The 14,773-nt window shown below is 45.0% G+C and overlaps 1 long non-coding RNA gene across 3 annotated transcripts in view; it reads left to right on the top strand.

The window, feature by feature from the left end:
* The window catches only part of LOC102155538, a 45,964-nt gene extending 31,448 nt beyond the window's left edge, over positions 1-14,516 (top strand). Inside the window, exons 1-3 of one of the 3 annotated variants that reach the window (XR_005384273.1) lie at positions 8,811-10,351; positions 11,237-12,154; positions 13,640-14,516. This is a non-coding gene — a long non-coding RNA (uncharacterized LOC102155538). Of the gene's footprint in view, positions 1-8,810; positions 10,352-11,236; positions 12,155-13,639 lie in introns of those variants that run through there. The other 2 variants (XR_005384274.1, XR_005384272.1) reach the window with 2 other exon arrangements.
* The last annotated feature ends 257 nt before the right edge of the window (positions 14,517-14,773 follow it).

The raw sequence follows: 14,773 nt of genomic DNA, 5'->3' as shown, positions 1-14,773 counted from the left end.
CCTGCCTCCAGCTCCACCCAGGACTAGAGATCATCACCTGAGCTAAAACCAAGAGTGAGCCACTTAACTGACTCAGCCACCTAGATGCCCCATCAGTTCCTTTTCTCTTTTCTTTGTTTTCTTTTTCTTTCTTTCTTTCTTTCTTTCTTTCTTTCTTTCTTTCTTTCTTTCTTTCTTTCTTTCTTTCTTTCTTTCTTTTTTTTTCTTTTTTTAAGATTTTACTTACTTATTTGACACAGCGAGAGAGAGCACAAGCAGGGAGTGGCAGGCAGAGGGAGAGGAAGAAGCAGACTCCCCTCTGAGCAGGGAGCCTAATGTGGGCTCCATCCCAGGACCCCGAGATCATGACCTGAGCCAAAGGCAAATGCTTAACCCACTGAGCCATCCAGACACCCCTGCTCCTTTATTTATAAAGTAAATTACATTCTCCATGATTACTCTTTCTGAACTTTTTCCTAGTTCTAAGTTCCATCTACTTGTTTAAATCCATTTTCTTTCTTTTTTTTCTTTAAGAAGAAACTCTTTTATTAGTTCTCTTATTACAAGTGTGTACCTATATTCATTTACTTATTTTTCAAGTGATACTTTCTACAGCTTTTTTTTTTTCTTTCTTTCTACAGCTTTTTAAAAAATCCAAGTTCATATCCTCTCTCACACAGGACTTAAAAATAATTTAAGTTGTTATTTCTTAATTTAAGGGTAAATTAGAATATTCAAAAATTATTATTGCTTCACCATTTTCACTTAAAGAAAACATATAGACCCATAATGTTACTTAACCCCAAATAGTTATAAAATACCTATCTTGAAATTTCAATATGGTGACTGGAATGGACTGGAATGGACTTTGCAACCTGAAGGAATTTAAGCTCTAAAACTTTCTCCCCAAATGGCCTTCTCTTGACTTGGCAGCGCGACTTGGGCTCTGCCCCATTGCTCTGCCCCCTTCCTAAGAAAACTCACATGTGTGGTCCCACTGTACCCACTGCCTCACCCCATTCTCACCACTCCACTGCACTTGATCTTGGCAGGGTCACCTTGTTGCCGAAACAGAGCTGACTTTGCTCTACTAATTCCAAGCTTTCAGCAACATTGGATGTAGCTGATGATTCCCTGTTTCCTAAAACAGTTTTCTTTTCCCTTGGTTTTGGTACACCATACTCCCCTAGCTTTCCTCCCCACTCACTAGTCATCCCTTTTCTGGCTCTTTCTCTTGAGCCCAATCTTTAGCTCTCAGCCTTTGCACGTCTTCCCTCTCTACATGATCTCTCTACCTTACTCCATCCTGACTATTGCTTTAAATACCATCAACATTCCGGTAACTCCTACACGGCTATCCCTGCCCTGACTCCTCCCTGAGAGCTAGCTGACTACTTACCTGACATCACTTTGGGAGAGCTAATAGGCATTTCAACCGTAAAATGACCAAAACCCAACTCTCCATGTTATACCACGAGCCTGTTCCTCACTAGCTTTTCTCAACTTAGACAATGGTCCTACTATTGATTCAGCTGTGAACGCCAAAATTCTCAGATTCTTCTTTTTATTCAGTATCCCTGGACCCCCATTCCCAAACTGTTTTATCAGCAATACATGCCAGGTCTACCTTCAAAATATTTCCTGACCCAATCTAGCTCCACAGTTGTCACCCCCTAATCCACGTCTTCACTTCTTATCTCTTGGCCCCCACAGTAACTGCTTACTGGTCTCTCTCAGTTCCCACCCATGCGCCTTCTGCGCAGCAGGCCCCTGCTCCTGCCTGTCTCTACAAACTCACCTTCTATCACCTTGATCTTTGCCTACTACCCTCTGACCTGCCGCCTGTTCCTTGACGCTGCCAACCTCATGCCAGTCCTGGCACTTTCACTGGGACTTCTCACTGTCTCTGGTGTCTTCTCCTCCACAGCTCAAATTAAAGCAGACCGTCTGATCCCTCAACCCCATAACTCTTTGTAGATCTTCTTAGGACATCACTCTATAAATACATTTTGGGTATTGTTTGTTTTTAACTGATATTTTATCTTTCTGGAAGTTCAGTGAAAATAGGAACTTATGTATCTTAAGCCCTAGAGTTGTCCTTGTTCTTAGTCCTCTAGAGAACGATTGATTTTAGTTCCAAGACTATCACATATTCTTTGTCTTTTTCTGTGCAAAATTCCCTCCCCCCCATATTTGTAATTATATAACAGCTTTGCCTACTCCTCTTTTCAGTTGACATAAATAAGTAGGCATTTTTAACATGTTATTTGATTATGTTCATAAGCATCCTTTTAATAATTGTGTAATACTGTATTCCATGGTTGTTTACTTTGGTTTATTTTTTAAATTTTTGAAATTTTTAAGAGATTTTTAAAATTATTTGAGGGAGAAAGAGAGAGTCAGAGCAGGAGCAGGGGGAGGGGCAGAGGGAGAGGGAGAACAGACTCTCTGCTGAGCAGGGAGCCCTAAGGGGGGGGGGGGTTCTCCATCCCAGGACCCTGAGATCATGACCTGAGCTGAAGGGACAATTGAGTCACCCAGGTGTCCCTACTTTGGTTGATTTTAATGTTTCACTGTTTTCAACATACTCATTCATGTGCACGTGCGTGTGTGTGCGTGCATGCACATGCATGCGTGCGTCTGTACTGCTCTGTTTCATCTGTGCCTTTGGAGGTAAATTGATGGAGGTCCTTGATTACCGTATGTAGCACCCTTTCAGAGGGCTGGGTGCCTGGTCTGGCTTGACTGGAAGAATAAGCCAGGGTCTAGAGTGCAATTAGCATTTGAATTAATGACCTGAGGATAAACAGGTGATTATCCCATTTAACAGCTGTTGAATGGTGTTAAAGAGACACTGTCTGACAGCTTGAGCTGCAAATGTAGGATTTATTAACAATGATTAAGGAAAAAAAAAGTAAAGAACTATTGTTTTTTTTTAAATAAATGAAAATAGGATTTCAAAAATTAAGTCCTTTCACAGTGCTTTAAACAAAACTAAACTCGATTGATTCCAACTCCTAAATCAAGTTCCTTGTTTAAAAATGAATAGTGCAAATAATCACATTTCATAACTTCCTGCCTTCCGTCTGAATAGCTCAGAGTGATTTATAGATATTCTCACAATACCCCTTCAGTTAGGCAAGGAGCACTTAATAATGATCCAGTATCTGCATTTTGCCTGTGGGGAAACTGAGTCATAGACAGCCCACAGACTTTCACAGGGTCATGTTCAGAAGTAGAAGAGACAAGATTAGAACTCAAGCTCCAGACTTGAAGCATCAGCTTCTAAAATAACACTTTTTTTTCCCTTAGCGAAAACCGTATTGAGAATTTTAGAGTTAGCAACAGGTGAGAACATTTTTATTGTACACGATGCTTATCTTGACAGTTTTCCTTTAATTACGTGTTTTGGATTAGAGTTGTGGGAACCCTTGTAATCTGAGTTGGCTGGGGCCTTATGGAACATATTAATTGCTTTGATTTGCTTTGTTTCCACGCAAGCTTATGTTTCATGATTTATTTGCCTTAAATTTTAGGTTTGTGAATTTCGGGTCAAAACAGATGTAAAGGTACCACAGGTTACAGCTTTATAACTAGTGGTCTAGGTTTTCCAGAAGTTCTATAAAACTCAGCACAACTTTCATTGAGCCAGCCTTCCCTCGGTGATGTAGCGACACAACCTTCTCAGCAAAAGCCATGCTGGGAAGAGTGTGAGTTTGATAAATGCAAATGTCATTCTCTCCCCCGTGGACGTATATATAGGGCACCAAGACCAATCAAGACCACGAATAGCCAAACGGAGGGTAACAATATATCATCTCTATTGGGCTTTTATCCACTCAAACTTTCCAATAGAATACTCAGAAACAAATGTTATTTACTCCTGGAAAAAAAAAAAAAAAAAGCATGTCTTTCCTGTCCAGGAAACAAAAATCATTATTCTTTAGAAAGCTGACTTTGACTATTAGTAAAAAAAGTAAAAGTAGATCCCCAGTACTGAATTCTTTTCTACTTAGCCGTTAGGTCATTTATGCTGGTGTGTGGCTCTGAGGGATGATAGTAAATTCATCTACTTGCTGTTGGTAGATGGACTTGCCTCTGGTTTACTATTTGCATATATGTAAATAATTTCTTTCTTCCTTCCTTTCTTTTTTTTTTTCTTTTCTTTCTTCCTCTTACTTTTCTTTCAATGATCAGCAAGATAATCCAAGGGTGGGATCAACCTAAATGGCAACCTGGCACTTGATTTGCTTTTGCGAGAACTCCTCTATTGTGCTTTTGTTGGAGGCCAGTGGTAGTGAGGAGGAGGGTAAGGATAGGGTTGGGTTAAGTTAGATTTACTATATATATGTCCCAAATATTGTGTGGAATAGACTTATACAAAAATCTATTCATTCTTTATTTGAAAATCAAATTTAATTGGGCATCCTGCATTTCTTATTTGCTAAATCGGTTTAACTAGTCAGGTGTGAGCTGGAAAGTTTTCCCAGCCCGCTCCTTATGGGTGGAAGGGCTCCATTTTGTTTGGCTTGGACCTTGAGATAGGTGTTCTGTTCCAGTGTGCTGCCTCCCTCCCCATGGGAAAGAGGGGAGTAATAACAGTTTCTAAAGATCTTTCTGATTCCCAGTCAACGCAGTATAGTAATGAAACTTACTGCTTTAAATGAACCCTGGTAGTCGGTCGCCCTTGCCTATCCTAACCACCACTAGGACTTGCCTACGGGCTATGAAGGCAAGGCGAAGGGGTGAGAGGAAGGCGGAGAGGAAAATCTGGAGATGCAGTGATACCTTCCCTCTCCTATCCGCTGTTCTAGAACAGCTCGTTCAGCAGGAAAGCATTGCCTAGTGAAGTTTTACGCTCTGAATGATGCTGCTGCTCATAGGAAACTTTTCAATGTGTTTCCTCCATGGGTGTCTGGGTCTTTTGTTTTCAGCTGTGCTTTGCACAGGAGCTGGAAAGCTAACTCCCCAAAAGTGAACTTCCTCTCCTTCTATAAACTGACCCCTGGTGGTTGCTATAGCAACTGCAAAACGCGCATAATGAGCTGTGTAAACAAGCCGGCTTCCCAGTGCTGGGGCAGGGCAGGCCCACAGGAGAGAGAAGGGGAAGGAATTTGATGAGCCTGAAAAGTGGTTCTCGGGGAGAGTTGGAGGCACTGCAAAACCTCCCCGCTCCGCCCCACCCCATCCACCCCTCCCCTCCTCTCCTCTCCTCTCACCTCTTGACTTCCCACCAGGCCAGGAGAGGAGACAAAGGATGTAGGAGGGTAGCATGCAGGGGCCTGCCTTTGATGCTGTGGAGTCCAACACCATGCGACTGAAAAATGAAATCTAAACATTTACCCAGAGCCCTGGGCTAGAAATGTGCCAACCTGACCCTGAAAAACAAGCCACCTGTGTCACTGCCACACCTGCTTCAGGCCAAGCTGCCACTGTGCAGGAGGAGTGGGTTCTATATGCAGCAGCGACCCTTCGGTTTAGTAACTTGAGCAGAACTGGAGACAGAAGCTGGAAGATTTCTGAGCCCCGCGCTGCTTATGTTGATGCTTTGCCTTTTTTGGAAGGAGGGAAGGATGAAGGCACACAGTACCTAAGAGTTTTATGATTATGACGCTAAACACACACCCGCGCGCACACACACACACACACACACACACACACACTTCTTTCTTCTCCAGGAACTTGGCTGCTACTTGCAGGAAACTTTGTGCATATAATAGCAGAGGTCACGGCATTATTTTCGGTTCTCTTGGTTAACTCTCTCCCACCCTCATCCAGCTAGCTGCAAAGGAAAGGTTTTCTACATTAAATGTGAATTTTATGAAGCATATGACACCACGATGTCCCTATAAGCTTCCTAAAAAGATGATGCACATTGGTGGACTTGGGTAAGAAATACTGTACTTTGTGTCTTTAACGTGGTCAGTATAGGTTTTCTTCTTTCTATGAAAATCCATGTTTTCTCAGTCCCCCTGATAAGAAGTCTGGTATAAGGAACTGTATTTACTTTTACAATAATCCTTTTTATGGTGCTCTTGATGTTTTAGAGTATTCCCATGTCTATTATTTCATTAGATCCTTACACCGACCCCCAGAATCACATAGGGGTGATTATATCTCTAATGAATGCTTCAGATGAGGGCATGAGCATAAGAGAGATCATGTGATATTGAAGATGATATTGGGGCTTAAAACTAGGCATAAAAGGAGTTATCAAGGTATGCGTTGCTATTATGACCAAGGTATCAAATCTCCCTATATTTATGAGTCTAGATATTAAAGAAAATTTATGCAAGCCTCATATTGTACATAAACTATAAGACCTTAGATTCATACAGCATTTTCCTCCAATACATTCAAATAACTCTACCTAACATTATTCTTTACATTATCTTCTTATAATGGGTGACCAGCTCCTCCTGTTTTAATTTGGTTCTTCATTCTTTCCTGGTTTTCATTTTGTCAACTGCCATTAAAGTTTTGCCATCATTTTCCTTTATTTTATGTATTTATTTTTAATATTTTATTTATTTATTCGTGAGAGACACAGAGAGAGGCAGAGACATAGGCAGAGGGAGAAGCAGGCTCCATGTTCCCTGCTGCAGGGAGCCTGATGCAGGACTCGATCCCAGAACCCCAGGATTAAAACCTGAGCCAAAGGCAGATGCTCAACCACTGAGTCATCCAGGTGCCCACCATCATTTTCCTTTCAAACCATATTAACAACAACTACTGTCCAAGGCTGCGAGGTGTTACGCTTATTCCTCTTAGTTAGAAGGAAACAAATAACAGGCCTCCCCACCATTCTTGCTTTTTCCACAGAATTTCTTCTTCTTTTTCTCCTTTTGAGTCATAAGCCACAGTGTTCGTGGGAATACTCTTCCCTGGTGGGTGGGCCATGCTTTTGTGAAATCTGAGGGGAGATAAAGGGAAGGACCTCTGGGCTGGCCATGCTGTTTCCTCAGGGAAAAAAGGGGAATTTATGAAAAGTAGTGGTATGTGGAGACCACCCTTTCCTTATTACTGTTCGATGGTGGAAAGAAATGACTGTCTTCTACTAGATATAATCTATGATTCCCAGAGACAAGTCAGGGGCAGCCTCTGTGGGTGGGATGGCTAGAGAATCAAAGAGTACATTCATTCCTTTAAGACCCGGGGACTAGATTCTGATGGCATCCTGTCCCTCCCTTGGAACAAGATTAGTGCCTTTGTCATTGGAAGGTATCAGTAGCTTCGAGGTTTCCAAGGAGACCACATTTGCTATCCCCAGCTCTAGGCATTATTCCCTCTGATGGTGCAAAGTATTACCAGCAGAATTTTCAGACATGGATGTCTCCTCCCCTACGTTCAAAACATCAGTAAGCTCTGGAGCCAAGGCCCCCCCAGTCACAGGAACCAGCTCATTCTACAGACAAAAAGGATTCCCTGAAATTTTGGGTCTTCCAGGTCACATGTAGGGGCCTTCCTCACCCTGGGGTGAGGGGTGTAATCCTGGTACCTCCCTTGACAACAAAGCTCTAGTTTAAGTTCTTAAAGCAGAGTGAAAAAGCATAAAGTGCTATGGCTGAGAAAAACTTAAGAGATCTTTAATTGGAACTAGGTTTTCCGCATTTTAAATGTCAGGGTTCCTTTCATTGTCGAAACATTCCTGTGTGATAGTAGTTGTGCCTCTATTCATTCTGGACTAAAGCTGTCTAGAAGAAAACTTGTGGGAATCGAAAGCAGGATCTTGAAGAGATATTTGTTCACCCATGTTCATAGCGCCATTATTCACAATAGTCAAAAATTGGAAGAAACCCAAGTGCCCAACGACAGATGAATGAGCAAACAAAACATAGTCTATACATACAATGGAATATGACTCAGCCTTAGAAAGGAAGGAGCTTCTGACACAGGCTACAGCGTGGATGAACGTTGAGGACATTGTGCTCTGTGACATAAGCTGGTCACAAAAGGACAACTACTGGATGATTCCGCTTCTATGAGGTCCCTAGAGTAGGCAAGTTCATAGAGATAGAAAGTAGGAGGATGGCTGCCGGAGTGGCCGGGAGGGAGGGAGGAATGGAGAGTTCGTGTTGAATGGGGATAGAGTTTCAGCTTGGGATGTTGAAAAATTCTGGAGATGGACGATGGTGGTGGTTGCACAACAGTGTGACTGAACTTAATGCCACTGACCTGCACTTAAAAAGGGTTGAGATGGTAAATTTTCTGTTATGTGTGTCTTATAACAATAAGAACAGCTGAGACTAATTCTAATAATATATTTTACCCAACAGAACCAGAATATTATGAGTTCACATGTAGTCAATATTAAACAATTATTAAGGTAGTTTTTATTCTTTTTTTTTAAAAAAAGATTTTTATTTATTTATTCATGAGAGGCACAGAGAGAGAGGCAGAGACACAGGCAGAGGGAGAGGCAGGCTTCCTGCAGGGAGCCCGATGTGGGACTCGATCCCAGGACCCTGGGATCAAGACCTGAGCCGAAGGCAGATGTTCAACTGCTGAGCCACCCAGGCACCCCTATCTTTTTTTTTATGAAGTCTTTGAAAATGATTTTATATTTGACACTTGTAGCATATCACAATGGCCACATGTCAAATGCTCAATAGCCATGTGTGACTAACGGCTATCACTCTGGATGTATTGCCTTAGACAGTATTTGATGGGAATATGGCCGGAAGGACCCCTCCTCATTGCTCCCAGACCCCCAGGGTCCCTGAAACTAATGGGCTGGGACCTTGATGACAGTCACATACTAGGTGTCTTTCTCCTCCAAAAAAGAAGGAGGCTGAGAGAAACATCGTAACCCCGAGTTGGCGATAGCCAGGTGCTCAGCTTGGACTGAGCTGGCTCCTGAGCAGTCGTCCTCAGATATGGTTTAGTGACTGGAGGTTATGGACAGCTGAGCAGAAACAAACAAACATATAAATAAATTCCTTAAGAATTGGCAATATAGAAAGCAAAAGTTTTGATTTGGGGATAATTAAGGCTTGATGGGAAAAGTCTCGTGCAATCTGGTATCCTTATCACTGTTAAAAGAAGTTCTAATAGGATACTTCTTGGATAGTTTAATGAGTCAGTTTCTTTCTTTTTTTTTCCCCCTTCCATCCCTCTTTCCCTCTCTCCGTCCTTCCTTCCCTCCTTTGCTTCTGAGTGTTCTTGTCTGGGCCTGACAGGTGTCTGTTTCTCTGGAAGTCTGAGAAGAGCTGCCCCCCTTGCCTTCCCCCAGCCCCTTCCCTTTTGTTTCTCAGGCTGGGTAGGCAGAGAACATGGCACGTCACTGCAGCAAACCAAAGCAGAGGGCCCCGGTCCTCCTCACAGCAGCAGGGTGGCTGTGCGGAAGCTGGCGGGTTTCTGGAAGAGTGCTCATTGAGAATGCTAAGCCTCCTCCCAGACCTTCTGGCTTCTCTGCTGGGGATGCAGACGGTCTGCACAGCGGCCTAATCCATTACTGTAATTCCTGTGCTTCCAGAAACCACTCCCTCACCTGCGAGAGACTCCAACTTGCCAGCTGCCCAGGGAGGACAAAATGGAGCATTGCCACGTGGCCCAGGAAGGGAGGCTCCTGTTAGGCGTGCCTGCCAATTCTTGGGATGTTAAGCACCACTTTGGATTAAAAGTGGGTTTTCTCAAACATACCCTTGCCCACCAGCCAGCCAGACTGCAGAGGAGCACCTTGCGTGCCGAACGAAGAGGATGAGCGGGCCTTTGTCCGACCATCCTCTCCTGGGCCAGTGACCCCGCGGAGTGTGTATCTGTGCACGCTTGTAAACGAGCAGGGTGTGAGGCACAGGCAGAGATGGGCCAGTTTCAGTTCCTATCATGGTTTTATAACCTCAGAGTTAATTTCCTCCTCCGGAAAGTCAAGGGAACAGCTGTCACCAGCCATGCACGCCCTGCCGCCCCTGAGTGGTGGCTGGTGAAGGCCACTCAGTAAGCACAGATGCAAGGCTTGGATTTCTCAAGCTTGAGAAGGAACCAATTGCTAGGAGGGGAAGGGGTGTGGCGGGGTGCACGAGGGCCACCCCTCTACCCTCCTCCCTGGAATTGCAAAAGGCATCATTGTTGGTAAGGCCTTGGGCTCCTTGGTCCGTCTGCACTCACCCCCTGGCAGGAGGAGAGATGCTGGCCGGTGTTATTCTCATTTTCCACAACACAGGTTTGTTCGGCTGCACGGGCTCCAAAGGGAACCCTGGGATGTTTTGACGCCAGAATTCAGGAAAATCAGTGACCTGGTGATTCGGAAAAATAGCTGAAGGAGCGCGGTGGCTCCAGCTCTGTGCAGATCACAGTGCGCCCTCCCAGGCCCAGCTCTGGGGACCAGGCTTTGTGCGGCGTCCTGACGCTGGGCGGAGGTTTGGAATCAGAGGTAACGTGCTTCCAGGCCTTCCTCCCCCTCTGACGGCCGGGGATGACTCTGCTCTGCCCTCCAGTCCCAGGCCTCATTCAGGCAGGTTTTCAACACCCAGGCTGCAGTGAGTGTTGACAGCAGACAATCCAAGGCAAATAAGGATAATGGCATCTACGCTGCTTTGATTCCCCTTGGGATTAATGTCACATGAATACACAGTCCACAAAGCCTATATTCATAGAAACACTTAGAACGTAGAACTGGAGCCAAACGGTGCCTGTGGACAGCCTGGGATGGGGGGACGTGGGGGACTGCGAGGGGCTCAGAAGGGGCGGACACCAGGGGCCTGCCTGCGGGCTCAAGGATTTGGAAGTGGCTGCATTTGCAAAGTGGCAAGTCAGCCTGGCCAGGCAGGCAGGCAGGACGTGAGACCAAGCAGGGAACTCATGCCCCCACGTCCGTCCGTCACAAGAGCTGAGCCCGGACTAGGTTACTAGCAGCTCACAGCACAGGGACCAGGACAGATAAACAGTGCTCATTAACTGAGCTGTCCTGCGGGAACGTGCTGGGCTCATTTCCGGTTGCATTTGCTCTAGCACTTGCAGCCCTTAAAATCCCTTCGGGGAGCTGCCTTGTGCTAGGTTGAATGACTCCAGTTTTTTTTTTTTTTTCTTTTTTTTTAAAGAAAAAGTCTGAAGCAAATATGGCAAAATGTGAAAGCTAATTACTTGGTAGATACCTGGGGCCCAAGCTGTATTATCTTCATATCTTTCTATATATTTTAATTATTTTGTAACCAAGAAAAAATATATTTTAAATGAAAGAACTGAGCATTCTTTATTTTATAGAGAAGAAAGTGTTCTGGGATGTGATGGCCTCTCCTTTCTTACCTCTTTTGTTAAGGATTCTAGGCAGGGCCGGGAATGCTGGACTCTTTGGCACCCTCCTCCCCCAGACCTCCCGCCCCCGCAACAGCACCCCAGCAGGGCAGCAGCTCCATCCTGCGGGTGGCACACCGGGAGATCCTGGGCCTGGCATCACCACATCCTTACAGTTCAGCGGATCCCAAGGCATGCAGCGGAGGGAGGCACCATGAGGCTTTGTTGGCCTCTGGGGCTGGCTGGGAACATCTCTGATGATGATTCACCGGGAAGTCAGTAGTCATCTCCTCTGTTTCGCAAAGAGGGGGGACTGGCAACACCGCAGGGTGACCTGCCTGAAGCCACAGAAGGAAGAGGAATAACTGGGAGGAAAAAACTGAGGTTGAAGGCCTGAGGCTCGTGAGCTGTTCTGGGAAGGGCTCGGCTCTCCCAGCGAAGGGCCTGTGTGACGTGACCATGGTACTCAGTGGAGCCCTGAGCATCCAGGAGCTTCTCCAGGCCCTGTGGTCTCCCTCTGGCCAGGCCTGCAGACTTGCCCTTAGGCACAAATCCCTGCCAGTAGTTCCCTTGCAGGCCAGCTCCTAGGAGAGGGGCCCACAGCCCAGACACTTTGCCCAGGTGGCTGGCAGCTCAGGAACTGGTAAGACTGGTTTCCAGTGCTGGCTCCGGGTGGGCAGAAGGCAGAGCTGCTGCTACCAATTTAAAGGAGACTATAAAAGCTTCTGGAATCTACAACGCAGTCTACTGGCCACCTCCCCTGGACATTCAACCCCTAGGATATGATCCTGTAAGACGGTGACCTCTTTGTTAAACCATCTGGGAATAAATTGTGTAGGAATTTATCCGACATCCCCTTAGAGAATTACCAGGGGTCTGATTTTACTCCAAACCACTTGCTTTCGTCTCCGAAAAAGTTAAGACCGCGAAGTATTTTTAAACGGTGAGTGTGGTTTGAATTAAAAGTGTTCCTTTTATAGTGCCGGGGCTGGCTCAGTCGGTGGAGCTTGCGACTCTTGATCTCGGGGTCATGAGTTCAAGCCCCACATCGGGCATGGAGCTCACTTAAAAAAAAAAAGGTTCCAAAAACAAAACAAAACAAACAAACAAACAAAAAGGTTCCTTTTATAGAGGAATTTGACTTTTGCTGTCGAGTTATTTATTTTTTAAGTCCACACTTGCATTATAGTTACTATAGCATCTTACATAAGACGTCTTCTTCGAGCATAGTTGTTTCAGCCCCTTGGAAACCATTGTCATCATTTAGGGCGTCACAACTTGAACAGTTGGGTCTTCCGTTCTATCAGGGCATTTGAGGAGTTAGTTCTGTTTGCTAGTCCAGAATAACAGCCCTCCCATATTTTTTAGGAGAGGCAAAGCTTTATTAGCCTGGACTATTTATCAGTGGTTTTCAAAGACAGGGAAATGTTTATTTTATGAGAACATTTGTCTCACCTTAATTTGCAAGGGATTAAAAAAAAAGTCACTGCCATGAAACATAATAGGAAACTATTTGGTTCTTGTGAAACCCATTAATGTTTGTGATAGAATTTCTTCTACCTAAAAACACCTTAGAAATCTTTTTCCAATCGTCCCGTCTTCCGTGTTGTCTCTGTATCGGGTCTTTCCAAAGCCCACAGAGGGGAGATGTTGCAGGCTTGGAGGGACCGACCCCACAGTCCACTTCTCTTGCCTTGCAGAGCTCAAATGATCCTCTGCCTCATTGCGTTGTTCTCTGCTTCCTTACCCAGAGGAAAGTCCCCATGGCCCATTTTCTGTGCAGTGCTTTTCCACTCTTTCATAATCTATTATTGTGACCTTGAGATGCAGCGAGGAGGCTTTGGCAGGGTGCGCTTCACGTGGAGGCAGCACTGTTGGCATCCGTGCCCTGGTCCCACATGCCTGTGGCTGTGGCTGCCCCATGCTCCCCAGAGGACATGGCTGTGCCTGTCCTCCTGCATCCTGGCACCCAAGTCAGGGGCTGCAGGACCCTGGAGCCTGAAAGGACTCCTGTCAGTTTCCCTGAGAAGAACTGTGTTCTTGTGGGGCTGGGTCAGCAAAGAGCATGGGAGAAGGGCGTGTGTGTATGTGTTTTAGAGGAAGGCACAGAGAGACACAGAGACAAGACAGAGACAGGACTAAGACAGGGATCAAAAAAAAAAAAAAATCTACTTTCAGGAGTCCCTGAGTGGCTCAATTGGTTAAGTGTCCACCTTGGGCTCAAGTCATGATCCCAGAGCCCGGGGATCCAGTCCTGGGATCAAGTCCTGCGTTGGGTTCCCCGCTCAAGCAGGGACTCTGCTTCTCCCTCTGATCCTCCCCCTTCTTGTACTCTCTCTCTCTCTCTCTTTCTCAAATAAATAAATAGAATCTTTAAAAAAATTACTTTAAAAGTTGATTTCAAGGTTTATTTTTTTTTTTCTTCTAGGATTTTCCCTGTTGGATTTGATGCTTATAAGAATCAGTTATAAAAACCCTACACTCTATGTGAGACAGTTTATTCTTCAGTGAAGACATGGAAGCTCTAAGAAGAACACTGGGCCGCGAGAGGAAGGCTGGGACGCCAGAGCGCAGGAAGCATGGGAAGGAAGCACAGCGTGGAGGGGGAGTGCTGGGGACCCCAGCTGCCCGCAGCGTGGGGTTGGCTGGGTCCCTCACCCTCTGCCCACTGCACCGCCAAGCCTCATCCTTCTCTCCCTCTTCACCCTGGTCTGTGCTGGCAGATGCTCCTGCCAAAGCTTACTTCATCGGATGAAATGAAGGGGAAATCTGATTTGCCACTAATTGGACTTACTGTAGGCAATTAAGGTTAAACTGACATGAAGGGACTATCAGACACTGGGATTTTCAGTGTTTTTCTTCACATTCCTGGGAACTTTTTCCAGAATCTAAGTGATTATAAATTGGGATACTGAATGCGGTATCAGGGTTTGAAATCACTTTAAGTCAGGACCCTGGAAGTAGTGTTTGCGTTCTCATTGTGTAAGTTGACATACACTGTACGGATACATGGTCTGTATAAGGTTTACGGGGTGTGTGTGCATAAGAATATATGCAGTATATATATATATAGTACATGGGGTGTATCTATGTGGGGTGAGCTGGATTTCTCTCTCTCTCTAGGTAACCAAGAGTGTTTAATAATAATAAGTGCACAGGGTGGCTTCCTTTTATTTTCTAAATTAAGCCTATTTTCTATTTTAGAGTTAACAGATTTAATTCTATTAACTCTAACTCTATTTTCTAATAACTCTTTAATTCCTGTTGGGATCAGTCATTCACAGATAAAGAGAGCTGGAACGTTGTTCCTGGGCATTCTAATTCCTTCCTTGAAGTGCTTTCACCATCTGCATTGACCTCCCCAATGTTTTCAACCATCATCTCCCTAAAAACCGCTGGTGAAATTTCCGCCGTGCCACTGGTCGAGTCTTACACCTCGTTCTCAAAAGCCGACGTGTCTGCTCCACTGACTGATCCAGTCACTCAATCCTTCGTTAAATGAATTAAATTGTCATTCAACAAAAAATTATTGGTGGCCCACTCTTGGGAGGGCCCTGTGAAC

The sequence above is a fragment of the Canis lupus genome, chromosome 35, assembly GCF_011100685.1.
Source record: "Canis lupus familiaris isolate Mischka breed German Shepherd chromosome 35, alternate assembly UU_Cfam_GSD_1.0, whole genome shotgun sequence".
NCBI classification, from domain to species: domain Eukaryota; kingdom Metazoa; phylum Chordata; class Mammalia; order Carnivora; family Canidae; genus Canis; species Canis lupus.
The sequence above is the reverse complement of the archived record's forward strand: the minus strand, read 5'-3'. Positions and strand labels throughout refer to the sequence as shown.